At 45.1% G+C, this 26,445-nt stretch overlaps 1 protein-coding gene across 1 annotated transcript in view; it reads left to right on the top strand.

The window, feature by feature from the left end:
* The window catches only part of TRAPPC12 (trafficking protein particle complex subunit 12), a 1,223,059-nt gene that overhangs the window by 422,817 nt on the left and 773,797 nt on the right, over nucleotides 1–26,445 (top strand). The window lies entirely within an intron of this gene.

Genomic DNA, 26,445 nt, shown 5'->3' with positions numbered 1-26,445 from the left:
AGGTACTTCCTCGTCAGAAAGAAGACAGGAGGTTGGCGTCCCATCCTGGACTTGCATCGGCTAAACAAATACATCAAGGCACAGAAGTTCTGGGTGGTCACCCTCCAGCGCGTGCTGGGCCAGCTGGAGGAAGGCGACTTCCTATCGTCGTTGGATTTGGAGGATGTGTACTTCCACATCCCCATCCTAAAAGGACATCGAAAGTTTCTCAGGTTCGTAGTCCAAGGGCGGCACTACCAGTTCAAGGCCCTCCCGTTCGGATTGAAGTTGGCGCCCAGGCTGTTCACCAAGTGGCTAGCACCAGTGGCGGCGCAGCTGCACCTGCAGGGGATCCATGTCTACCCCTACCTGAACGACTGGCTCATCCGAGCAGGGACAAGGGAACTCGCCGTAGGACACACAGCAAAGACCGTCTGGCTGCTCACGGACCTGGGATTCACCATCAACGTCCCCAAATCCCACCTGGTTCGTCGCAGGTCACGCTGCCAGAGTGAAGTCCATCAAGTCCCTGCTCGGGATGATGTCCTCTTGCATCTATCTGGTGCGCCTGTGCAGGCTTCGGATGCGCCCTCTGCAGGATTTCCTCAACACCCGTTGGATGCAAGCAACGGGCAGCTTCGAGGACAAGATCTCGCTCAATGAGGCATTCTGCCAGGCAATCCGATGGTGGGGCACGCGTGCGCGAACTTTCAGACCCCAGCATACCAGGCGACGGTGACAACGGATACCTCCCTGGAGGGGTGGGGAGCTCACGCTGGAGATCTTCATGCAAGAGGCCTGTGGCTACCGGAGGAGAGGCCGCTCCACATCAACATACTAGAGCTCTGAGCGGTGTTCTGGGCCCTCAAGTCATTCCTCCCATCCCTCAAGGGCAAGGTGGTGAGGATCTTCACCGACAACATCACCACGATGTTCTACATCCGGAATCGGGGAGGAACCAGATGCCCAGCCCTGTCCAAGGAAGCCCAGGATCTGTGGCACTGGGCCGTTGCCCAGGGGATGTTTCTGGTGCCTTTTCTTCTAGGAGGGATAAACAACACCATTGCCGACTCACTCAGCAGGGAGCTGCGCTCGTACCATGAGTGGGAACTACGCCAGGATCAAGTGGATCAACTCTTCCGGCGATGGGGCAAACCCCAAATCGACGTGTTTGCGACGGCGATGAACTCCAAGTGCCAGAGGTTCACCAGCAGGTTCCCCCAGCCAAGGAGCATGGGCGATGCTTTCTCATTCCCTTGGGACGGCCTGTTCTTGTATGCGTTCCCGCCGTTGCCGTTGCTGCTCAGGCTCATCAACTAACTCAAGAGGTCCCGGTGCAGGATGATCCTCGTCGCACCGAGATGGCTGAGACAGATCTGGTTCCAGTCAAACTGTCGATGGACGCAGATCTTCTCTCCAGAGAAGGAGGCGCCATTCTTCATCACGACCCGGTGTCGCTGAACTTGCAGGCCTGGCTCCTGCAGAACTAGAGTTTGGAGGGTACGATATCCCGGCCGAATGCAGAGAGGTTCTTGCAAAGGTCAGGGCGTCCTCAACTCTCAAGTGCTACGAACAGAAGTGGAAGAGGTTCTCTGTTTGGTGCCGTGCACAGAAGATTAACCCTCTACGGATTACTGCCCCTCAAGTGCTACCGTACTTACTGTCGCTGGCCAAAGCTGGGCTAGCTCATGCTTCCATTAAGATTCATCTGGCTGCGATTTCCTGATACACCAGAACTGCAGGATGGTCATCCCTGTGGTCTCATCGCCTGGTGAAGGAGTTTATGAAAGGACTGTTGCGATCGTTCCCGCCGGTGAAGGCTCCAGCCCCGGCGTGGGAGCTCAACGTGGTGCTGACCAGGCTCATGGGCCCGCCATTCGAGCCTTTGCATTCGGCTCCGTTGAAGTTCCTGTTGTGGAAGACAGCGTTCCTTGTGGCCATCACCTCCGCACGACGCGTGGGAGAGATTCAGGCCCTATCCTGCAAGCCTCCATACTTGACTTTTCACGAGACAAGGTTGGTGCTGAGGACGCATCCCTCCTTCATGCACAAGGTGACGTCGGACTTCCATCTCAACGAGCCCTTGGTGTTGCCAGTTTTCTTCCCGTCGCCTTACAAGAGGACTTTGCACTCGCTGGATGTGGCTAGAGCGCTGAAGTTCTACGTGGACCAAACGAAAAGTTTTCGTAAGACATCACAGCTGTTTGTGAACTTTGGACCTGTGAACCTAGGGAAGGCTCTCTCAAAGGCTTCCATTTGCAGATGGCTCTCCGGCTGCATTATGCACCGTCATCGGTTGGCAAACTGACCGTTGCCCGGCTGTCCGAGAGCCCATTCGACCAGAATGATCGCTGCTACCACGGCGTTCTTGTCTGGTATGCCCTGCTGGACATCTGCTGGGCTGCTACGTGGAGGTCGACGCAGACTTTCACGAGATTCTACTGCGTCGACCCAGATTCCAGGGAGGAGTCCAGAGTCAGCCAGGCAGTGCTGCGCAACCTGTTCGCTTAAGGTGAGCCTGGTGAGGAGGGAAGAGATGCTTGATGTTGAGTTTTATGTAATGCTTAATGTTGAGCCTTGCCACCTCCCGTGGTTGTGCATGTGTGTACTGCTATGTATTCTTATATTCATGAGCATGTGAATCCATGCCAGACCCCATGCTGGAGAAGGAACTAGTTACTTACCTGTAACTGTTGTTCTCCAGCATGCGTCTGGCATGGATTCGCATGCGAACCCTCCCTCCTTCCCCTCTGCGGCTCTTCACTTGGTCATACAGCCACTTCACGTGCTACCAAATCTGAGGATGGCTGCCGAGGGTGGGGCTTAGGGAGAGGGCAGTCATTGGCTGGGGGCAGCATGACCCAGAGACCAGTGATTGGTTACTACTAAGAAAGACTGATCAGAAATTAAACTGATACTGATTTTTTTCTTTACCGAGGATCCCAGCCTGACGACGGGGAATTTTCATGAGCATGTGAATCCATGCCAGACCCATGCACAACAGTTACAGGTAAGTAACTTGTTCCTTATTTATTGGCCAAAAACACACTATGAAAAATGACTACTAACAAGTAGAGTTATCACACAAGACTAATAAACAAAATAAATATATACATTCACTATGTCATAGAGCATAATGCACATCAGTAACTCCTGCAAAGGAAAGGTTAGAATAGTATTATGCACTTATGGTCCGCAGAGATGATCCCTAACTAAAATTGTCCAGCCCCAAGTTGTCTGGGGCCTTTTGCCCAATAGTTCAGGTAAAAGTTCCACAGAATTTATGAAGCAGGAAAACATGGAGGTAGGGTCTCTAGGGTCCAGTGAAGGGTTCTTGGGGTTAGGGTTCTGTTATGAAGACGCTCGTGAAAACGGGTAAGTCTTCATAGTATATATTTATTTAAGTTATAAGGGTGAAAAGACCCCCAGCAACAGCAGATGCCCCTTACTGAAAAAGATGCAATCTTCAACTGACAAAGTTGGAACACTGGAAGCAAACAAGCAAACACAGATTCTGTGACCTCACTAGAACGTGAGGTAGTAAAGATTCCATCCTAAAGATTCCATGGTATCTAGAACAACATCATAACACATCTCCCTTTTTTCCACAAATCTCCTTCACGATAAACCCTGCTCTTCACACATGTCATCTTTTCACTGTGGCAACTCTATATTTATTCCAAAATTGACCACCAGCCACACGCACTGCACCTTTCGTAACAGCAACCACCCTGACTGGATCAGAATATAATGAGTCTCCCTTTTTCTTTACCACACCTTTCTTTATCTTCACCCAGTCTCCCCACTCCACAAGCAATTCCTTTCTGACTCTTATTTTATTCTCACGCATGACCCATTCACTCTTCTTCTCTTTAAAGACATTTCTCACCTCATCAATAATAACATCCGTCTCCCGGCTCCTCCCTAACCATGGAGGACAGGCCATGGAAAAAGGCTTCCGACCCCTCATGAGTTCAAATGAACACAGACCAGTGGTCGCATGAGGCGCAATGCGTAATTCCCACATCCTGCTTTGAATGGTCACCAATTTATCAAAACCACACTCCTGCCCCATGCGAATGCTTTCCATCACACATATGTTTAGTCTTTCAACCACTCCATTAGTTTCGGGATGATAAAGAGCAGCCCTTTTATGACTCACCCCACACTTTTTCAAATATGTAGGAAAACATCCACCAGTGAACTGAGTACCATTGTCGGTGAGAACACTTTCTGGATGTCCTTCACTCGCAAAAATCTCTTGCAATACTTTAACCATACTTTCTCCTGAAATTTCTCTCACAATTCTGAAATCTGCCCACCTGGAGAATAAATCGAAAACCAAAACAACGAACTTTCCCCGACCATATCTTAGATCAACGGGTCCCAAAATATACATAGCTATGTCGCTCCAGATTTTAAATGGAACACCAACATCAACCAATGGCTGCCTTCTAGCCACTATCCCCTTTCCACTCCTGATACACAAATGGCATTCACCTAAGCGGTTCTCAAACTCCTTATCGAAGCCCGGTCACCAATAGTCTGATCTCAATACACCTTTGGTCTTGGTAACGCCAATGTGGCCACTATGTGCCAAATCAATAATTTTGTTACGAATACCTACTGGAACCACCGCTCTCTCCCATCTGAATAATATGTGATCCACAACAGATAGTTCATCTCTCACCTCCCAATAGGGCCTTACTCCCTCTGCCAACTCAGATTTATTCGGCCTAAATGTAGTCATCAAGTACGGGATCACCTTATTAATTATCTCATCCTTTCTTATTACATCTAGCCACTCTTACCTGGATACAATTCCATCTGTGTTCACAAACACCATTTCCATATCCTCATCCTCCAACACATCCTGAGACGCAACTCTTGCCCTCGATAAACTGTCAGCAAGTGTGTTATCCTTTCCGGGTATTACTTCCATTCTAAAACTGTGAGCTTGCATCCTAGTGACCCACCGTGCTACCCTGCGTGAGACTTTATCTAGGCCCTTAGCTTCAAAAATGACCTTTAAGGGTTTGTGATCATCCGGATCACAAACTCCACACCCCAAACAAAATTTCTAAACCGCTCAACTGCCCAATAACACGCCAGAGCTTCTTTTTCAAGGACCGAATATCTTAACTCTGCGCCTTTCAGGCCAAGTGACACATGTGCTATCACCTCTTCCGATCCATCTTCTTGTTTCTGTGAAAGGACGGCACCCAGACAACCCTCACTAGCATCAACAGTAATAATAGATAATTTTCCTGTGTCAAAACATCCTAATGGACGGGCCATGTCTATCTCTTCCTTGATTCTAGCAAACTCTAAATCATACTCTCGATTCCAAATGAAATCTGCACCTTTCCTCAAAATTTTTCTCAGTTCCTGTACTTTGGAGGCATAGTTCACTACAAATTTTTGATAAAATTCAGTCATGCCCAAAAATGAACATAGTTCACTTTTGGTAGTTGGCTTCTCAATCTCCTTTATAGAATTTACAATACCCTCTTTGGGTCTTACGCCTTCACATGACACCTCATGACCCAGATAGTCCACCTTGGATACAGCAAATTTACATTTCTTCTCCCTTAAAGGTATACCCCTCTCCTCAAAGATCTTCAACACTCTACCCAAATTTCTGTCATGCTCTTCTATCGTTTCACCACATATTATCACATCGTCTTGGAAGCAAAATACTCCCCTCACACCTCTGAGCAAACGATCCATAATCTTCTGAAACACCGATGAAGCTGACGCCAAACTAAAAGGCATCCTTCTGAATTGAAACACTCCATCATGAGTGATGAAGGCCGTAACTTTCCTGCACCCTTCGTGCAGTTCAACTTGGTGATATGCAGACGCCATATCGAGTTTTGAAAAAACTTTGCCTCTACCAACCATGGCTAAAATCTCACCCATGTTTGGCAGTGGATGCTTATAGACCATCACATCACCTGAACTCTTTTTGACGGCCACAACAGGGGATACCCACTCAACTCCTCCTGCTTTCTCAATGACGCCCATCTGTAACAATTTCTCAAGCTCTCTTTTAACACCTTCTCGTAAAGAGAAAGTCACAGGCCTAAGTTTCGCCACAACGGGCGCACTACCTTTTTTTATTATCTGGTGTTGAAAACCTTTCACTCTCCCCAACGTCTTATCAAACACTCTACCATACTCTGTCACATACTTGCTGGAAACTGAGCATGATGATGACAGTTGCAGTACTTGTTCTGCTTGATTGGTGTCAATTCTAATGGCTAGATTCTTCTTTTCCCTCCATCCCAGTAAGGATTGACCCTTTTTAGTGATGTACACCTTGCCATCACATTTTCGTCCTTTAAATTCAAACTTACTCCAAACATAACCCAACAACTCAATCTTATCCTGATTATACCCACCAGGGTTTATGTCAGGTTTTAATAATTCGGACACTACACCTTCCATCTCCCTCTCAAACACACTTCTGGATACTAAAGTAATCTTTGAACCAGAATCGGCCATCATGGAAACCTTATGACCGTTCACACTCAACACCGCATACAGACGTTCAAAGTCATCTGAGCCTTCACCCTCCATAACGACATTAATAGTATTAACAATGACATTCTGCATCAGCAGTGTTATTTCCTCCTCTGACGACCTTCCATCTTCTTCTTCATTCACATATAGAGCCTTCTTTTGACCAGCCTGTCCAAACTGATAGTTCTTGCAACAGTTCGCAAAATGTCCTTTCCTTTTGCACTTCGCACAAGTAGCTCTGTGACCAGGACATACGATGGAAGAAGCAAAATGCGTATTACTCGCGCATCGAAAACATAGTCTCATCTTTTCTTTCAGTTCTTTGTGGCAGATCTTGGTTTCTTTTCTCTTCCACTGCAACTCGACTCGTGTGCTTATTCTTCCCATCTTCTTTTGCTCTTCGCATCTACCACGTTTAGTACTTCAGTTTTCTTTTCGTTTGGCTCTCCCATTTCATTCTTTGATAATTTGGCAACACATGTTCCACACGCCTGGCAACACCTAATACTTCATCCAAATTTGGCTCATCCCTTAACCACAGTTCCTTGCGAATTTTATTGGATCTACAATGTGTCATGAAGTGGTCGCGGATGTGTTCGTCAAATGCCTCCTGGAATTTACAAGATAATGCCAGGTTTCGCAACGCCATTACATACTCTTCCACAGCCTCTCCATGGCCCTGTATCTGTATGCGGAAATTGTAGCGTTCCAATATTGTGCTGGTCTTAGGGTTAAAATGTTTGTCCAGTTTCAACAGAGCCAAGTCAAACTCATTCACATCATCATCACCGCTGCCATCCCCCGACGGTTGGGGAAGCGTTTCATATATTCTTTGTCCTTCATACCCTAGGAAATGTAATAACAGTGCCAACCTCCGTTCGCTAGAATATGATGTTCCGCCGGCAGCTTTCATATAATGTAAAAATCCTTTGCGCCATTGGGCCTATGCAATTTTTGCAGATCCAGGAATTGACATAAAGATTGGTGGACAGGCTATTCCTGGTAAACCTGCCATGCTCCTGTGGCTGAAACTGCTCCTCCTCCTCTATATCCTCTTCTCTTTTCCTCACTCGACCACCAGAAAACACCTCTTATGGTGAATTAGGTACTGTGACAGTCACCCAAACGAAACACTGCTCGATTTAGTGCCGTGTTTAAGTAGCACAGTTTTCAGTCTTTTACTAGGTTACTTCCTGAAACGCAGATTCTTGACACAATGTCCTTTAGAATGCCGCAGGTTGGCAAACTTGCGTCCTTAAGCTCTTGCAGCTTTTGATCCTCGGCTCTCCTTATGCTTCTTCGTGCTGGCTCAGTGCCTGATGATATAAATGAAAAAGCTATTTCATTTATATCTCCAATTCAATCAGCAAAAAAGGCCCCGTCGGTATCTGCATACAAGAATTTCTGGTTTGCCACTTCTTTTTGAATTCTCGATGCGACTTTGCTGCCGAATATACGGTAATCCTCTTCCTCCTGTTTTCCCCTCCCCTTCCAGGAACACCGCGATGGATTTAAGACAGACGTACGTTGTTTGGAAGTAAATCAACGCCGCTCCACGACAGTAGGAAGCGGGCTACTGCAGGCCCTCTCTGCAACGCTGCGCTGTATAGAGTGGCCAGGAGAACAGGCAAAACAATCGTTGCGGGCGACGACGGGGCCTCGGGTTTTCGAGGGGTGGCGCAGACACTTGGTGAGTGAGGCTGCCGGGCTCTGCTTGGTGGCCGTTCAACGCCGGGAGATGGCGGTGCGGTCCATCACACAAATGAGCGCACGATGGAGCTTTTGCTTTGGACAGCCGCTGTTACACTTGGGGAAAGTGGAGCGGCTGGTCTGGGATCGCTGCTGGGAGTCTTCTGTCAACATCCCAGCCTCGTCGCCATTGTTATGAAGGAGCTCTTGGAAACAGGTAGACAAACTTCAACTGACAAAGTTGGAACACTGGAAGCAAACAAGCAAACACAGATTCTGTGACCTCACTAGAACTTGAGGTAGTAAAGATTCCATGCTATCTAGAACAACAACATAACAGGTTCAAATTAGACTGATGCCCAAAAGTAGCCCAACAGTAAGATGTCTTGCGCAAGCAAGCAATGGCAAAGCCAATAATGTTAGAATTAAGGTTTATTGTAAGCCCAATGACTTATAATGGGAGTACACAGGTAGGTTAGAAACTCTGTAACTTACCACCATGTTGTCCGATTCTTCTCCAGACTTGGCAGGACAGAGGATGAGGGTCTGAGGCTGCTTTTCCTGCTGAAAGTCGCAGTCCTTGATTCACACGGGTTGCACGTTCAAGCTGATCTCCGGTTGGTGTCTTTCACTGTTGCAAGGACTCTCGATTGAAGAATGCAGCAAAACGCCATGCAGGAGCCCTCTAAGGACTTTACTCATGTCAGGTAAGCTATTTCGGACGGTGGTCACTGCAGCACGGCGACACAAAAGGATCCAGCAGCCGTGGTCAGACTTTCCCTCCTATCACGGGTACCCTCGATGCTAGGACGCTGAAATTTTGCAGGAGGTAGTCTCGTAGGGCCAGCTGAAGATACCCCAAGGTTTCAGGCAGAAACTCAGTACAGTGATGCCGGCAGTACGGTATCCCAAAAACAAAGCTGGTCAACCACAGGGCGGTTCCAGGGCACTTCCGAAGGCTTCGGGGACAGATGGTACCTCAACTCCAAGGGTCGCAGCTCCTTCGCAAGACTGCTAAATATCACAATCAAGACAGGGCTTCTCCAGGACTGCAGCAGAAGTTCGTTGTCAAACCTCCTTCAGTTAAGTCTCAGTTTTTTTTTTCTCACAGTTGGATAGGATACTTGGCTCCTTCAGTTTTCTCCAGGATCTCTGAAGAATGGGTGCAGGGGTCCTCTTCTTATCCAAAAAGCCAGGTAAGAGCTGCTGCCCTCACTAGCCAATAGTAGGACTAACACACACACGCACACGCACCAGCACCAGCAGTGCTCCAATCAGGACCACTGGCAGAAACATTCATGCATACCACTCAGACACACGGAAACCAGTTTGTGGATTGGGATCAGACAGTCCCAGCCCACATCCTGCCAGCAAACACACAGAGCCCTCCAGTAGCTCGCCAAAAGCTCCTGCTTTCCTGGGCACTGGAAGTCCTAAGGATTTTCCTGGCCTAACAGGCCAGGAAGAAAGCTAAAGAACAAGAGGGCAAAACGACAAGCGAAACAACTCATGGCACGGCCATGTTTGTCCAGTAGCCACAATTAGTAGCCAAACGCTAAAATGAAAATTCCCCAAAAGTGGGAAAAAGTCACTGCTGCCACCAGCTTATCCTTTTAGCACACCTAGAGTAACCAAAAATCCTCTGAGTGTTAGTCTAAGGCAAAACAAAAATGCACCCCATTGTACTGCAGTGTAAACTGTTTTGCACAATGATAAAAAGTTACCACAAGTGATAGAAAAGTAGTAACACAGTAACACGACTAAGGGAAACCATGTTTCCCAGTACTGACAGCCTGAAGGAAATGACAGTTTTCCCATGACATATGAGCAAAAGTCAAAGCTTCACTGTGCTGTAAAAAGTACAGGTCAGATTAAAAAATAAAAGCAAAATGTTTGGGGGTTACATAAAGATGGAAGGAAAAGTGCAGGAAAGAGAAATCTTTCATAACCGGTATCAACAGTAAGACAGACACAAGTGACCACAGTTCAAGGGTGTTTATTGAACTTCAATAAGGATTTGAAAAACGCCTATATTATCCTACAACCATCAAGCGCTCACCATACAATGTTGCTGCTTGCAACCTTCGCTTCAACAAAGACCGGTCTGGCATCAGTCTCCCCCCCACTCACCGGCTGGGTTGAGTTCACTGGCGCTGCTTTGTTGTAGGAGTCGAGAACAATGCCACAGCGACAAGTGATTCTCCTTGCCTTGATTATTGGAGCAGGATGGTCCTGGGTACCTCTGACACACAATGCTGAATTCTTCAGCCTGGTTTCGTGGCCTTACGCTTTCTATTCTCAATGGTGCGTGAAAGTAACGGTTCTCCGTCGAAAAGGCCAGGCGCTTCCCTCCTTGAGATCCCCTTCTGTTTTGCCGTCTTTTTCTTCATGTTAAACTGCCATTTTGGAGCTGCTGCTTCCTCATGTGCATTGCCTTGTCTCGTGCTCCGCCTTTTATCTGTGTGGGTAAGTGTAATGGAAGTCGGGTGTGTGTGATTGCCAGTAATTGCGTGACCCTGCCTGACCATTGTATTGGGGCATGTCAGGCTCAGGTGTTAGTCCGTTTTCTCTCATAGCAAGCTGTCTGTGAGAAAGCGTTAGTGTTGTGAAGGAGGCGGGGTTGAGTATCTAAATATTCTACCTGGTAGGATGGGGTTAAAGTTGTTAAAGGAAATACTGCATCTCGCCATCCAGTGTCCCACTTCCACTCCCTGAAGACCCCTCACCCAGGTGATCCTCCCGCACTGGTCCACCCCCAGGAACTGGATCCAAAAGGGATGGCTGTGTCCTGACCACGTGGATGAGAGATTCCCGGGGACTAGCAGGTGAGACACATTCAGGTTTCTCACAGTGCACATGGATATTACAATATTGGCCCCAGTTTCTTTGGGGGAATGCTTGTGGGTTCCCCGGTCCTGGATCCCAAGGAAAGTGCTTCAACACCCGGTCATAGCAGTTTTATGGTCCCTCTGGAGAGAGGGTAGCGACACTAGCGGCTTCCCACATGGTTGTGTCCTCTGAGCTGCATATGGGCCCCCAACTGATGGATGGCATGGCAGGGCCACAACAGTTTCCACTCTGGTATGAAGCCAGCCTAAGCAGGGCTGGTCAAATATGGATAGAGGCTAATTTTATCACTCTGGACAAGTTGGAGTGTTTACGTATTGGTAAGCTGTCCGTGTTTTGGTTCTTCCAGCTAAAGGGCGTGTTGATGTACTGCAAATGGGGGGATAAGCTGCGTAGAGAACTGACAGAATTTGAACAGCTGTTGATCGGCAACGTGGGATCCAGGGGGCTGATAGCACGCCTGTACAAAGGTATCCTGCTAATGGAGCCTAGAGACCCACTGCCTGCTAGAGTGAATTGGGGAAAAGACCTGAGAAGGGAAATTGGCGATGTCCTTTGGGCACATATGTGTAGGAGGGTTTCTCAATCTATGGTTTCGCTGCAGTACAGGTTGCAGGCCATCAAATTGCTCCGCTGGTGACAGGACCCACTTGCCACATTGTCCAAAATGTGCAAGGGATATGATTCCCGATGTTGGAAATCCAAAATCCAAATCCAACTCCTTGGTAAGGGTCTAACATTTGTCACGACTTATCGGACTGATTGGTTCACCGCTTAAGGCGAAGTGAGACAATTTTTTAGAAAGGTACACCTCAGTTATTTTTTGTGTGAAAAGGAACAAGAACTGAGTCCATCAGATACAGGCTTAAGGATCCCGTCTAATTTCACTCCACTTGATAAACAAGTAGCTCAAGAAATAATTCTTTTTGAGAAATGTGTGATGTCTGACCTCAAGAGGTTACAAAAACACACACAAAAAACCAGACATAACCTGTCGAATGCTGAAAAACAGGCGATGGATGAACTTACAGCGAACACAGCCTTAATAATTAAGCCTGCAGATAAAGGGGGAGGAATTGTATTTTTTTCCCAAACCAAATACCACAAAATGGTGATGGACCTATTAGAGGACAACGGGAGCTATCGACCACTACGCAAGGACCCATCCCCAGAAATCGAAGAAGAAATCAGGGAAACTACGCACCTTCACCTTCCTTCTATGCCCTCCCCAAGATTCACAAACACAAACCCAATCCCCCGGGAAGACCAATAGTATCGGTCTGCGGTTCGATACTAGAACCTCTCTGTAGGTTCATAGATTTGTTTCTGCAACCCATAAGTCTGAAAACTGTGACGTATTTGAAAGACACCATGGCCACGATTAACATCTTTGAAGGGGAACCATTTGACAGTGAAAAAGATCTCCTGGTTACAATGGATATTAAGTCATTTGGCCTCATTACGACCCAGGCGGTAAGGGGTTAACTGCGCCATAAAAGGTGGCGGCGCTGTTAACCCCTTGCCGCCTAATTACGAGGTGCCTTTGCGGGTCCCTACCTTAACGGCTGGTAAAGCCAGCCGTTAAAGATTGGACCCGCAAAGGGACTTTGGAGGTAATTACGGTACCGCAATTTGCGGTACCGTAACTACCGCCTTCCCCATTTCCATTGAGCCCTATTGGGGCAAAAATAGGAATGGGGAAGGGCCAATGGTGAATGGGGAATTACCGCCCCGCCAACCTTGGAATGGGGCGGTAATTCTGCCATTCACCATGGCGGAATCGGTAAAATACCGGCGGCAACCATGGCGCTAATAGCGCCATGGTTACCGCACGGGTCGTAATGAGGCCCATTGTATACTAATATACCTCAAGAGGAGGCCATAGAGATCATGCGCAGTTTTCTGATTCATCAGGGCACACAACAGAGGGTTCCAGCAGGGTTCATTATTGAACTCATGACTATTGCCCTACAGAAAAATGTCTTGTGTATGCAGGACAATACTACCTGCAGCTAAGGGTTACGGCTTTGCGGGCGGCATTTGCCCCTAATCTAGCCATTCTTTTTATGGCTGCGTTTGAGGAACAGTTTGTGCTTTCAGCTAACAATCAATTTAGATCACAAACCAGGAAGTGGTACCGATAAATCGACAATGTGATCTTTATGTGGCAGGGCAATCTAGACTCCCTCAATGCTTTCTTCATTTACCTCAATAACCAACATCCTACCATCAAATTCACCATGGAACATGATCGCACATCTATTAACTTCTTGGACTTACAGCTTAGGGTTCAGTTGGGACATCTCAATTGTACGCTACATAAGAAAATTACTGACAGGAATACCACCCTCCACTTCACTAGCTTTCACCCCAGGTCTCTCAAAGAAAATCTGCCTTACAGTCAATTTTTGAGACTGAGACGTAATTGTACTGCAATATTACCAACACGCAAACAGACTAGCTAGCGATTTGAGACAAAGAGGCTACCTCAAAAAGTTGGTTTCACATGCTCTTAAAAGAGCTAGGTTCACGCCAAGGGAAAATCTACTTGTACCTAAAATAAGAAGTTTGCCACAAGAGAGGATTACATGTGTGACCACATATAGCACACAATCTTTTGCTATTAAAAAAGCATTGTTAAAATACTGGCCTATGGTCCAGTCTTGCCTGCCGGTGGCAGACAAGCCACTTTTTTGCTTTTAAGAGATCAAGAAATCTCTAGGATCAACTGGTGCACTCCTCCACATTAGCTAAACCAAATATGAGCCAGCGAGTACTGCTCCCATTGTTGGGCCACTTCCCTTGTGGGAATTGTCGTGCTTGTCAATTCACCAAAAAGACAACAAGCTTTCCCATTGAGGATAGAACATGGGAAATCTGTTTCCTATCAAATTGCAAAACTAGTAACGTGGTATACTGCATTCAATGTCCATGCGGTTTGCGATATGTCGGCCAGACAAGCAGGCCAGTGCACACAAGAATTACCGAAAATCGTTCAAGAATATGATGTAAAAATCATTTGGCTCCACTGGTTTCACATTTTGTGGCTTTTTCACATTCACCGGACAACATTAGGTGGTGGGTGCTGGATGTGGTGAAAAATAGCTTGAATATGCAGCAGGCATTACTCAATAGGGAATCCAGATGGATTTTCCGCCTGCAGACATTGGACGGAACAAGAGGGCTTAATGAGGAGACTCCCAACATTTATGTCACCTCTCTAACCTCTCTACCAGCCGTCCATGGGGAGATTCTTGGTCTTTAGCCTTTTGGAAGGAGCCCGTGCCTGTTCCATGGAGAATACAGACAGCGCGGACAGCCTGGTTTCTCTTGATTCCACCCTTGATTGTCCATAATATGTGCCTAGTTGCACAAGCTTTGGTTCTCGCTCGGGGGCAATATTATTTTTATCTCTAACTACAGCGTGTAACCCCTTTTTTGTAAATACGATGACCAGGGTGTAGTACCTGTTCCATCCACCACTGCGCGGTCGCACTATCCTTAATTTATGTTAGGCAGGGCCTCACAGCGTCCCCCTGGTTACTCACGTCATCTGTGATGAGACGCCGAGTTGAGTTCCAGCACAGAACGAAGGAGTGCGTTCGTGCAAACAGGAGAGTGCATTTACTATGCCTCATTGTATTACGGGACGAGAGGTCCCCTGGGACATACGTATTTACCTTCTGTCCCTTTTCTTGTTCTACAGCCGTGACCGCATTGACTTGAAACACACCCGTGGTACGTTTTTGTCGCGTCAACACGTTGGGATGCAGTGTATGCCTACAGTTTGAATTTTTAGTCCGCTCCGTGTCCCCAGCAGTAATGATTTACGTGGCCTAGGTAAATGAGGGATTGCATTACTGTTTGAGCTCTGCTTCTGTATTTGGTTGAGCATGGGCCTTCGGTTTGTTTGATTTAATGGTCCCAATTTCTCAGCCTCTATTTGGGCTTGTCTGCCAACAGGTCACGGGGACCCTTTGTTGTTGTCCTCCTCTTTGTGAAACAACTACGGTTTCAGCTCCTTCTGGCATTTATTCGAGAGGAACGGCCCACAAATTTGCGACTTTCACCTGTTCCATTTCGCCTTTGGGGCCAGGCGGCTCTGAGAGTCGTGAGTTAACTGCTACTTGACATTCATTTCAAGTTTTTTATTTTTTTTTGGGAAGTCAGTTCACCTTATGTCTGAACTTGTCACCATATTTCACGGATGCATGCAGCCTTTCTTGTTTCTCCTTTCCTCCTTTCTCTACTTCCTTGACTTTTTCATTATTCATCCTCTGCATTGTTGAAGTCCTAGTACAAATTGTTTTTTTAGTGTTTTTCAGATTCATATATACGTTATAGCACCAACTTTACTTTGGGGTTGACTGGATTTTATATATCATGAATATCTGGGGAGCACTGACTTCATTATAGACTGAAGAATTTGCTTCAGGCTTTCAACAGGAGCCTATTGTCCCTGTTTTAATTCATTTTTCACCATACACATTTAGTGGTTTTCTTTTTTATTATTATTTTCATTTTTTCATTTGTTCATACATTTTTATCTATTCCTCAGGGGTCACCTTTCATATAAATCTGACTCTGGTCCTGAGGAAGGCGTTACATACATCAATCAAGGCCGAAATGTAGGACTCAATTAAGCGGGGGATAGCTGGCAGCGTTTTCATCTTTGCAGCCACTCTACGTAGACCCTGAGTAGATTTATTTGATTATCAAGTATAATCATGGACATTTCTTTTTTCGAATCTGAATTAATTATATCATCTGGCAATGAATGTAACTACGAGGCAGCATTACTTGTATATTTAGGCACAGACCTTTTATGAATGATCTAATAACAGAGTTACTGTAGAAAATAGTTTTATCCATGTCACATTACTTCATGCCAATATTCTGAAATGCTTTTGTTTTGATTTATGCTTCAATATGTCGAGTTTGTTCAATTCACAGTTTGAGAATATTATTCCTTTATTAAAAAACAAATTCTATTTGCGTTTTTGTTGAATTTATTATAAATTGTGATACAGAATTTTTCTAGATCATTAAGCTGAATGTGTTTTTTAATATAATACTGCGTACAAATTAATGTACCATCCCTTTTGAATCATAGAATGTGTGATTAACACGAGACGTGGCTTGGGTTGCATATATGGTTGCCAAAGGTGTACATTCTAGCAATTAAGATTAAATTCCATACTACACATCTATTTAGAAGAGTGTTTGGAGGAATTTGTTTATATAGAGAAACAGGATGCAGTTAATTGGTTTGACTAGCATACCTTAAATCCTTTTTCCTGTTGGGACACACACCTTTATTTACTTTTTGGGTGACTACTGTCATATATGGTGGGTGTGACCTCACGTAAATAAATACTGAAGAGCAGTCCTGCCATGGATCAATGGGGTCCCCAGAGAGCGCTATGGATGCTACTGTTTGGCGTGAGGATGGAGGAGGAGATTGAGGAGGGTGGGCATATGGTGAGGGTCTTTTTGTGATTGCCAGAAGTTGCCTGGCTCCATTTTGGAAGAGAAAATGTTTCACCACGGAAAGGGATTGGGTGGCTAATGTTCGAACCATATACAACATGGAGTTTCTTTCGCACATCTTGGACTAGTCAAGGTCTAATATTGGAAGTCTGTGGCTACCCTTCTTCAAGAAATATGGACGATAGACCGGTATCCAGGGATTATACATTATAGAAAATAGAGAATGAAATTATAATGAATGAAAAAAATACATCTATATATATGTAGGGTGGGATAAGGGGTTAAATCTAGTGGGGAGGGGTTTGAGGTGGGATTTTAAACATGGGGAAACAGGGGTTTGGGGGGACCCCAAAAAAAAGAAAAAACTATTCGGTATTTTTTTCCTTATTTTGGCTTTGTTAAAATGTAATTCTTTATTTGTTGGTATGTTAAAATCACATAGATCCCGATAAACGGCCCTGAACGTTGTGTCTAACTTTGTTGGGTCGTCGTCCGTGATGCAATATACCCAGATTTTGATTGAGTAAGCTGCATGGGGTGTGTTGGGTAGAGAGGGGTCAATGAGGGGCTTAGTTACAAGGTTGTCCAGTCATCTTGGTTACTGATAAGTCATGATATGGTTTGTATTTCCTTGTTAAAAATATCAATAAAGTTCAATTTTGAAAAAAAAGTAAGTTGTTACATAATTACAGTATTGCTACTGTAAAAAACTGCATATTCTCCATATTCTTCGGTAACATTTAGGTTAGTGTATCTAAATCTCATAATGTCAACTATATTTCATTTTGTTGGGGAAGGTTCATCATATTGGCGAGTGAACACTTTTGAAAATGTACATGATTCAAAGGGCCAAATGCTTTTGATGGCAAATCTACTTCTGTGACTTGTTGGTTGCATATCTGTGCAACTGGTGCTCAATCCATGAGCTGATCCCAAACTCCTTCACATTATTTCTTATCACCCTTTTGCTTTATACTACCTACCCCAAACGTGAGATGGCTGAAAATTATAATATTCCAACTATTTTGCCCTATTCTCTATTTGATCTCTTAATTTCTTTTCTCTCACATAATGAATTCACAAAGCTAACTAGAATGTTGCACAAAGTAGTGATCAATAGTTCATCCATCTGTACATCTGCAGATCTATTGCAGATGTATGTGATCCCCCCAGAGCTACCTTTTCTCTGTGATTATCAGAACCTGTGAAAGAGAGCTGCCCAATCCGAAGGCAGGGAATACAAGCAAAATCTGCAAGTAGCCGTCTGCATTTCATGCCGTAACCTTGCCGTGGAGGAGGTGCCTCAGGCCAAGAGTCCAGTGCCGCAACGCAGCCCCCTGCACACTTACCTGCACCCCTCGTGGCTCAACTGAAAGTCCTGGAAATAGTTATTTCGAACTGGAGACATGTGTAATTTATTTGAAAAGGAATCATGAATAGCCAGTTCGCTTTAAAACAAAAAAAAGCATCAGCACTTTGTTGGCAGCTCTGAGTGCTTATACCAATAAATCCTGCTTTCATGGATGCTCAGGGCTGGAATGCTATGCTTAGGCCTACCTGGCTCAGGCATGAGTACCTTTAGCCGCCCTGCCTTTTCCCGAGAGTGCTATTAACGCTATTTTGAAAACAGTTGACAGGCAATGGCCAGGTAGGCAAAATGCCAGACAAGGGCCTCTTGTCCACCTGAATTTGACAATTAACCTGCCTGCCGAAACACCATACTATGCACTTAGTCTCCAGCTATGACTTTCCTTTTACATGGTGAACATTTTGATTTATGAAACTTCTGAACTTCTCCATATGCAGCAAATGATTGGTCAGCACAGACTCTTGCACTGAAAACTGTTTCCTGAGCCTTTTTTATCATATATATTTATTGGTTTCAATTCATGCAGTTAACATTTACATTTTACAGACCCTTATTTCACTAATGGATTACTTCAGTGGGTACACAAAAGTGCTGTATAGTTGCTCATTTTATATCTTGGATAGAAATAAGTTCTGGTGACCATTAAAAATATTAGTTCAAAATTGCTAATCAAAGAAAATGTCAGTTAGCAAACTCTGCTAATCATTTTTTGTAAACTAAATCATGCCTTTGGCACACAATCCTGTATAATTTAGGTAAAGGGGCCCAGAGTAAATGCAGGCGCCTGTCTATTGGAATCTGTGTTCCAGCCAGCGTTTTACTCTAAGGCACATGTTATCTATGGCTGCCGTTTTGCCACACTGCATGGCAGCTGCAGGGTTAGTCAGGAGACCGTTCTATTTGTGATACGTGTGTGCCCTTTTGTTTTTTTCAGTATTATTTTTAAGCACAGAGAGCTGTCTGAAAAGGGAGACTGATTGTTTAAAAGATCTGACCTTCATGGTATAATCCATTTCAACATTTTTAAAAGTCCGGGAGCTTCTGCCTAGCAGATGGAACTCTTATCACACTGCTTGTTCTTGAGGGCACGAGCATGTCGAGCCAGGCTTCAAGGCTAATCCACATTCAAGATGGCGTTGAGATAGATCGAGTCGGGCTCCCCAAGGAGTCTGGTCGGTGGTTGAGACCGGGAAGACGATGAGTTCCAATGGGTTTTTAGTTTTTCATTACTTGTCTAATCAACATGATCTGAGTAATTACAGATTCCCTTCTCTGAACCTGGCTCAAATCTGTGTGTAAAGACACGGCACACTGCTGTTAAAGAGAAAGCAGCAGCAACAAAGATGTAGCAGAGAGGGGAGAGAAAAAGCGGTCTGGGGGATGCATTTTTCTTTCCCATAGCTCTCACCACTGGCTCAAACGTCCCAGAAGTTACTGTTAAATATTTGAGCTAAAATCAGGACTAGTGCTAAGATTTTTCCTATCTCACACGAAGTGACATGTTGGCGCCCCCTTTTTGACGTTTTGGCCAGAATTGCCAATTGTAGAACTAATTCTAGAGCTAATTTGGCCCACATATGCTGGAGGAGTCCTGGCTTTTTCTTAGACTTGCCATCCCCAGAACTACAATGTCCAATGGGTGCCTCAGCTATTCTGAATGTTGTGTAAAATGTTCTTTTCGCAAGCTTCTTAGGTGGGAGCAAGGTTCTTTGAGAGAGAACCAAGCTGCATGTTTATGTCTTCCGAGTTAGAATGAAAGAGGCTCAAGTGGGTTGGTGTATTCTCATTTTAATTGGTCCAGCCAAACAGATAAGACAGTATAGCAAATATGATTTTTTATTTTTTTATTTTATTGAGACCAGATTCCTTGATTTAGATGTTTGTATTTCTTGCATTGTATTTCTATATGTATATTGTCAATAGTCGACTGGAAACCATGTAGACTAATTTGCTCCCCCCATCCTCGAAGCTGTAGTTGGGGGTATGTAAAATTGGAGCACATCGGACAAGAAGCAAAAGCGGTTTATTACAGCTGGGTGAGCACAAATCAAACAGGACACTGGATTCGTTTCTGATCGAGAGGCTGACATCTGAATGGACTATGAACAGTAGTTTTATAACGAGAAATACAATTGTCAGAAGTCAGGAGAAAACTTGCAAGTTGGAGAATTTGGTTTTATTCTCTGCTTCCCAGGGATTTCATTGGTTTGCAATCTCCTCCTCCTCGATAGTTAAATTAATTAGTGAAAACGTCATTAGAGCAAACTGTTCAATAGTTTCCCCTCACCTCACCTCCCCACCCCATGTGGTACCACATTTCGTTCACAACCCACCCGCTTACATCTTGTTATTAATGAAGCAAAGTTTCTGCTGACCGTCAGAACTCTAATACACTGCCATTGGTCCGCACCATTTAGAACAGGACACAAGACACCCTCCAGCTACTGGGAAAGAGGACGTTTACACAATACATGTTTGATAATGACCTTCGCTGACCTTATCGTCTAATTGGTCCTCCCAGGAATGCCACTAGGTCCAGTGTTCACTTCCCACTGTCTCCTGCCGATGGGCATCTGGCGGTCATGTAACTGGCACACTGTAACAGAGCCTCCCTCCCCACTTCTGTGTAGGACGGCTTGTTTGGCTGACCACCCTGCAGTTACATCACCCATTTCTGGTTGTGTTAATTCCCAAATGACTCGTAAATGAAGCCCCCCTCCCGCCCCATTGCACATCCCTGTCGTAGTGGTCATGTGTTCTAAAATGAAAGTTCCCAGATCCAGCCCACCCGAGAGATTACCTACGTGTATTTGTGATTGTGCTATTTTTGTCCCTCCCCTCCTTGAGCTAGTCATAGAGCAGTGTTTTGGACCAAGTTTGCATCCAATGTATCGCTACCCCCTACCATTCCTGGTGAAGTCCTTTATACAGTGTGTCTGTGGCTCAGAGTATCTGTGTTATTCCTCATGTGGCCACCCCCACAGTGCATCTTATTTACTCCCGCAGTTGGTAGGTGTCCCCCTATCTGGTGCTGAATTAGCACCTTTAACACAAAGCCATGCAGATGTAGTGTCTAGTTTACATTGAAAATAATTTTAAATGTGTGGTATTGTGATATCTGCGTCTTGCAAGTGTGATTTTGATTTTCTAATGCTCTTGTTCTTTCGCTGTTCCAGTTCTCGCTGTCGACCTAGGAAGGGGTTACTGAATGTATTTTCTTAAGTAGTGTCAAAAGTGTTCCAGCATTGTAATTTATGATAGAAGAGAATGTCATAGCTAGTGGAGGAGGACATTTTAATCACTTTAATGGTGTCACATGTAGAGTTAATGACTCCCTTTGAGTCTTTGTTTAGAAAAAAAAATACTCTTGGCATTGGCAGTCTGTGATGAAGGTTGAGCACTTATGTATATAGTCAAATGGACTTGTAAATGTGAACATACAGCGTGTTTTTTGCATATTTCTCTTTTGCTTTGCACATTCATAATTTGAAGGCTTGCCTAAAATGTTTTGTTCTTAGAATACGATTTAATTTCTCCGGGAAGGAAATTCTAATGATGACTGTTTGATCCAATGTAAGCTATATTACGCCTTATGCACTTGCATCGCATGACATTTTCATAACACGCTCAGTTTTGAGTCCCGCTAGGTTATTGCATATATTTCAGATTTGGGGATGCCTGCTACTCTTGTCGGGGTGGAGGGAGGTGTTTGGGTGACGAAATAAAAACATACAAACACATTGTGAGCACATTGTCAAATAGAGCTACCTATACTTATGTTTTAAGCAGTGCAATTAGTTTGTTTTATTTGCATTGTTGCCCATTGTAAAATCTTTATATAGAACTGTAGTTATTTGCTTAAGGATTCGAATGGTGGCCAGGTTGGCTTGGTAACTTGCCTGTTTTAGCACTCCCATTGTGTCCATGGAAAACCTGCCTATCCACGATCACCCCACACCGAAAAGAAGTATGCTTTGTGCATGAAGACTCTGATTAAATGGCTTTGTTGGAGCCCCTTCATTAAAATACTGTTCTCAAACACTTATTTAAAACTATCCCAGAAGAATCTCTGCCTACTAGAACAGACTGTTCGTTACTGTGCTCGAATGCCCCAGACAGCGTGCTAGATAGCATCCAGTTACCAAAGTATAATCTGATGCATACTGTTTCCATGACATTACACGACCACAAACCTGAGTGGTCGTTTGTCTCCTACGAAGGTCCTACGCAAGTGAATGGACTCAACCAGAGCTGTATAGCAAATATTCAGCAGAAAAGCAATGGGGGGAAAAAAAGCTCAGTTACAGGTCAGGTGAGAGGCCAGCCAGAACCCTCTTCCCCCAAACTCACAAAGGACACTGATGTAGATTGGCTTTAGTAATCCGATCTGAATTCAAACACCGGTGGCAGAGCCCTACAGGACCGGGACCAGCCTGCACCTCCGCGCCACCCCGCTCTTGTAGGTTTACAGTGGCGGCTTGGAATCTTGAAACGAACAACACAGTTGGATAGGGGCTACTATCAACTCCAGTGTGAGCAGAGGCAGACTGCCTGCCAAAGAGCCTAGGCCCAGGCGGTGACTCTGCAAAATCAGATGACAAATCTCACCCCAGTGACTGAAACGTATAGAAAACGTGGTGTTCCTCGCAAGACTGTGTGCAGAGTTCAAAACAATCACATTCGTCGCAATTACAAATGTTGAAGAATGGCACTGCAACCCACAAATGCAAGGGATTGAAGTTATCTAATTAATAATAAGGGGAGCAGCAAGAAGATGATTGTAAAAGTGAGAAAGCTTAAAGGTACAGAACAGCTGAAGAGTCTCAGAAGTGGAAAGAAAGTTCTGGGAAGTGATTCCGCTTGTCATTTTGACAACACCAAGGGCAAATGTGTACAGGAAAAGCAGTAAAATAAAACTGGGTTCTAGCAGAAACCCCCTGGAGTGAAGCCCAAGGAGATATACTTTGTTGATCGGTTGCACTTTTCACTAACTCGCAATCCCTGATACAGCGTTCCCTGGTATACAATCCCACCCCACCATTCTGAGACAAGAAACAGTCTGTGCTTGCCATGGAAACTTGAACTTATTTAAATAAAATATTGTCAAAGGTGGTTCCCTTACTTTTACAGGGGAAGTCCCCATAATCGGATACATGAATGCGGACTATGTATATACACAATTGAGTTACCGTCCCTGCGACAGTCTCCCTAATACATTTAGTCGCCATAATATCAAGTGAATGTATTTCTAATCCTAAATGATACAATGCCCCTCTAAGCAGCACACTTAATTATATCACTGTAATGCTGCTTATTTGCCAGTCGTTTTCAAATTTTCTTCAGTTAACATTTACACAGAACTCATTTCTGTCAATAAAAAGCAGATTAAAACGTTTATCTTCTCCAATATCTAAAAGAAGTATTGATATTGGAGAAAAGTTGCATAGACATATTGCATTTATTTATGCACGTTAACATGACCACCTACTAACCCCCTTCCACCCGATTAATGTGGGCTTCTAGCATATGCATGGAAGTACAATACAAACTATGATAGGTCACATTAGGATTTACAAGCATGTATTTAGGAAAACTGTGCTATCAATTTAGAACGTACAGCATTGATTCGCTCCATGGCTCAAGCATTCCAGTGCGCATGTAGTGGACAACTGCCCAAAACAATTGCCTCCAACGCCTATAAACATATTCTATAACAACTAATACTGATAACAATGATCACTACGATTTGTTAACATAGCTACATGCCCCCAAGTACAAGCTCAAGTCTGGTATGGGCAGCTCCTTCGTGGTGCTGGCAACCCTGTTGTGGAACACATTACCATCAACGTTGAGAATGGAAGGCAGTCACGCTAAGTTTAGGAAACTACTAAAACGCCTCTTCTTAGATAATTCAGATGCTCTCAGCCTTACTCTTTTGCCTCTTAGTACTAGACTTAGGTCGAGCCGTCGCTTAGTTTGTGTCTGTCCTGTCTAAGCGCCCTGATGCCCGCGAGCTGCCGGCGCTATACAAGATTAAATACATACATACATGCCGCACCCACTCCAGTGCACATGCTACGAACAATTGCTAGGGGCCCTTGCCCTGAGCTTATATAAATTATCTCCTTCAAGTCACTATTACAACAATAAACAATGTATACACGACATATGCTACCATGCCAGCTCTTCCACATGATGGCAACACTTCATACTCATAGAACAACATTAACTACCGTGCAAAATGACAACACTTTTGAAAAAAAGCAATCACCTTAGAAGACAGCACCTATAATGGAATGCTCATTCGATCATAACAATGACAAAACTCAGAAACTGCATCTCACACACTCCCCAACAGATGGAACTTTTAAGAAACGCAACAAATGAATATCGACAACATACTTATTCTGCTACGAATATCGCTGCGCACAGGATAACTAAAACATTCCATTTCTAGAACACTAAATGAAAAATACATAATGGCTGTAACTATTTCCTTAATATAAATGAATCCTTGCTAGTGTGCAGTGTCTGTATTTCAAATAATAAAGTTAGACCAGCGTCAGATTGCTGAATTTCATAGGTTTCATTGCTGCACACAGCTGCTCCAAAAACGGTACATATCTTTGGACCAGTGCCTGCCCCTCCATTTTATCTTCACAGCCGCGGCCAACAGAATTCACAGCTACAGTCAAATACTCGGGTAACAAAGTCGGGTCCCCTCCACGGCCTTCTCCGCGACCGTGACTGACATCCCTTTTGAAGAACCTGCCCTCTCTTCTTGCCTTTACTTATTTACAACTCCACAATGATGTTCTGGGGTCATCGCCCCCGTCCAGTTCTGAACACATGTTCATTTTACCGCGTTGCCCCTTCTTTCTGGGTCCATGCTGTAGCAATGATTTGTGAGTGCCACACTCCCCATGTCTTCCACAATTAGATGCTGCGGCAAACAACATTTGCTATCTTGGTTACATACACCACCATCATCAACTCCTCTGCCTGTCCTAGAACAGAGATGTGGGATGTACTCGCTGACGTAACACCATTGACGCAGACCCTCCAACGTCCTCATTTCAGATGCGGTGCCGCCATGAACGCAGTCACAGTAGCCACCAGTAAGTAAGGCCCAGAACCAGTCACTCAAATCCACTGAACAAGTACCTCAAAGAACCTCGATGCAAAGAGCCAGGGGACAAAACAAATGTGGTGCTCCTGACCCTGCCCCAACCCCTCCTCCACTCACCCTCACGCTGGAGGTGTTAGGGCAGGGGGCGCCAAATCACCCAGGACGCTGCTGCCTCTAAGGACGGCCCTGACCGGGATACACTGCCCCCGGTGGTGGGCCGTGCTCCTGGGGTGCGGTGGTGCGTTGTTTTCCTTTACTTTCTGCTCACCTTGACCTGTGGGCCACAGGTAGAACAATCCATTGCCATATATATGTTGTAATCTAGATCTGTGCTTCAGGGTAAAAGTTGACTGAGGCAGTGGGTTCAGGATTACTTTATTGTAGGTAAATCCGCAGACCAAAAGCAAGTAGTCGACCCAACGTTGCCCACCACCTAGGCTTCAAACTGTTCCCCAACTGACAGCTGTAGAACTCTCATACCCCAAACATTCGTAGAGTTCAACAGCTAACCACACACACCACGTGACCTCCCTGATGACATAACGCAAACCAGGTCACCACATATCTCATCAGTATCTGGTGTTTTTGGTGTGCCAATATTAGAAACTCTGATACAGGCTCTCCCGTGGTAGCTCCCTCTCGTTCCACTCCCTCATCTTACTACTCCCTCTTGTCAACTCTCTCTTCTCTCGTATCTCACTCCCTCTGATCATCTTCCCACTCTTTCTTCTGTCGCTCTGATCTTCACACACTCAATTCCATCCCTCCTTTATTCTCACACCATCCTCGCTCTTCTCTCCCTTGCAACGCTACTCTCACCCCCTCGTCACACTGTTATTCTCACCCCTCCTCACTCTGCTACTTTCACTCACACCTATGCCCTCTTCCCCACTCGGGGATATGGTACCCTGCTCACCCTCAAGGGATATGGTGTCCTGCTCTCCCTCCTACCATACACTCTCTCACTTTCACATGCCCTATAATTCCCCCTACACTTCTCCTCCCTCTTTATCTTTCCCTCTCTCACTCAAATTTTACTCCCCTCCCCCTTTTCACACTACACTACACTACACTACATACAGCTGGTGCCAGTTTCTCACAAAAAATATACCTCACCTATAGTCTGCTTCAACTCTTCTGCACTCTGCTCCACCATCTGTCCTCTGCTAGGTCTCTTGGGTCCACCTCCTGACCTCACCACTGCAACCCACATTCAGAACTCATTAATGTTCCTTTTATATTGCTCTCTTCCAGGTTAACATTACCCACTCTCTCCCTACGCACTTTCCTTTGGCTCCATCGTTCACCTGACAGTTGGCCAATTTAAAGGTGTTCTTTCACCAGGGGCTGGGTTACTAAAAAAAACCTTTAGGCCATACCCTATTTTCAGTCAATTTGCAGGGTAGCAGCCAGGTGC

The sequence above is a fragment of the Ambystoma mexicanum genome, chromosome 4p (assembly GCF_040938575.1).
Source record: "Ambystoma mexicanum isolate Mex_15411 chromosome 4p, UKY_AmexF1_1, whole genome shotgun sequence".
NCBI classification, from domain to species: Eukaryota; Metazoa; Chordata; class Amphibia; order Caudata; family Ambystomatidae; genus Ambystoma; species Ambystoma mexicanum.
The sequence above is the reverse complement of the archived record's forward strand: the minus strand, read 5'-3'. Positions and strand labels throughout refer to the sequence as shown.